Consider the following 2450-nt stretch of genomic DNA (forward strand, 5'->3'; position numbering starts at 1 on the left):
TATATGAAGTGCTTAAAATATCAAGGTATAATAAAATCTTTCTAAAATCTAAATGATGTTACTATATTCTGGAATTTTGTTTTGTAACAGGAAAATTATTTCTACAAAGAGCAAGCAATGAAAAATAAGCTTGAAGCTTATTCTGTTGATCTTTTAGTTCAATGTCTAATAGAAATTCCACCCCACCATGAGGTATACAGGAGGTAATGTCAGTGGATAGCAGGGAGGAAGTGATTAGTCCCAAGACACTAGGATGTCACCAGGTCAGCAAGGGAAAAGGTAATGGAGGCCATGGTTGTGTTTACTGACCATGTGCTTAACACCCCAGAGAAAGGCAAGAAACAGAGGCCAACCCTTCCACCATCTATGCCTCAGCAATGCCAAATATGCTGCAAGATGAATTGTTCTGTAAAAATCTATATTAATAAAATACAAACAGGAGACATATAAATACAGCCCTGATTTGTATCATAGTTAGCTACTAAAAATGTCATCCTAAAAATTATACCCAGGTTTATTTGAGCTCCGCTGGTGTCGACACGGATGGAGGTGCTTCTGGGTTTGGAGGAGAAGACTCAGTTGCTGGGTGCACCTCATCTTGAGCTTTCTCAGAGTCTTCAGGAACCTCTGGGTCCTGGGGCATCTCTGTATCCTGGGGCCCCTCAGGGTCCTGTGTGGACTGAGACAACACAGAGGCCCTGGGCGTCTTTGGTGTCTTCTTGTCGGAATCAGCTCGCTGCTGCTGTAACCACTCATCTTTATATCCATTGCTAATAAGTTTGGAAAAGTTGGTTGGGGAACTGTTTTTATGACCAGGCATGGGAGGGGAAGACAGTCTGCTTCCAGCAGTGTCTTTAGGACCAAGCGGGGTCCCCACTTTGCTTAGATATTTTGAGTTAATGACTGGCAGCCTCACCTTTTTTTTTTTCTCCTTTTCAAGTTCCTCAGCCTCTCTTTGCCAAACCGTTTTCATGTCAAAGTTGAAGGGCCCTCTTCGGGATTCATAGCTGCTGTTGGCCTGACCAGGGCTGAATTCTTCATATACCTTGTAGTCTGGCATGGAGACCACAGGGACTTCATGCTGGTGGGCCGTGGGGGGCTTGCTGTGGCAAGTAGGGCATAGTCCACTGGGGCAAAATGCTTCAGCAGATCAGGTCTGCTGCCTTGTTTTGCAAGCTTCACATATTCTGAGTCTGTTCCTTTTATCTGGTACCTCCCAGCTCCAAGTGTGTTACTGTTGTGTGCTTCTCCCAGATCACTCAGTGCTGGGATCTGGGATGCTTGGTGGGACATCCACAGCCTTCTCAGAGTGCTATGTGGGCAGGTGGTAATACCAATAATTTCAGAGGTCTTAGTCCAAAGAAGGCAGGCTCCTTTCCTTGGGGCTCTAGGTGAGGCAAAACATCACTGTGGAAGAGTGTGGCAGAGGGAACCAGCTTACATAATGATCAGAAAGCAGAGAGAGCTTTGTTGCTGTTTCTAAGCTCTGCCCTTCCCTTTTGTAAATGGTGATCACTTAGTTTCAATATGCCATGATTTTTCTTCTAGAAACTATACATGCACAAACACCATGCCCACCTAAATGCACTTCTTCTAAAAACAAAACAAAACAAAAAAACTCTATAGATAATAATTTATGTAAAATAATTATTGCAATTTATCTTTGTTACATTTTGATTACTCAAGATAAGTGTGTTTGGTGAGATTTTTGTTGTTAAGTATTCTTTGGGTATATTTTCTAAAATTTTAATTGGGGTTGGTAAATTTTTTCTCATTGATTTTTTTTTGATCTTCTTACATATTAAGGATGCTAATATTTTGACTGTAATAAGTGTTTTAAACATGTTGCTCCAATTTATCATTTGGTTTAAAACTAGTAAAATTAATAATTTTATTACTAATATTACTACTATGAGTAATATTTTTATAATACCAAAATATTGGTTGATTTTTGAAGATTACTTGATAATTTTTTTCCTGTAATAGTTTCAAAATCAGTGCATTCAGTGATCGAATATTTGTTAATGATTCATATGCTTTAGACTATCCAGAGATTTCATGGGTGACTAAGGAGAGTGAAAAAAAATTTTAATGTCTAATTTCTTTCACTTAGTATGTTTTTGAGATTCTTCTTTGTTGTTAAATTGATGGATAGTTCATTATTTCTTATGTGTGAGTAGTGTTCCATTGGAAAGTCTGGATTACTTATCTATTTGATCTTTTTTATGTTATGATTTGTTACTCTATTTTAATGACTGTGTGTTTACTGATTGTGTTTGTCTACTTTTTTGGTTTTCTTTCCATCGCATTATTAAATGGTCCAGATTTTCCTTGCTGAGATAAATCTCATAGTGAAATGAACAGATGCTGAATGCACAATTCAAGTTGGACAACACTCTCATCAATTCTTGTATGTTCTTACTTATCTCTGTGTATTCAAAATCAATATG

The 2450-nt window shown here is 38.2% G+C and overlaps 1 pseudogene; it reads right to left on the reverse strand.

Moving 5' to 3' along the window:
• Nucleotides 1-514: 514 nt before the first annotated feature.
• On the reverse strand, nt 515-1330 carry LOC124986393 (uncharacterized protein C7orf57-like; annotated as a pseudogene).
• Nucleotides 1331-2450: the final 1120 nt, after the last annotated feature.

This window comes from Sciurus carolinensis, chromosome 6 (assembly GCF_902686445.1).
Source record: "Sciurus carolinensis chromosome 6, mSciCar1.2, whole genome shotgun sequence".
Classification (NCBI taxonomy): Eukaryota; Metazoa; Chordata; class Mammalia; order Rodentia; family Sciuridae; genus Sciurus; species Sciurus carolinensis.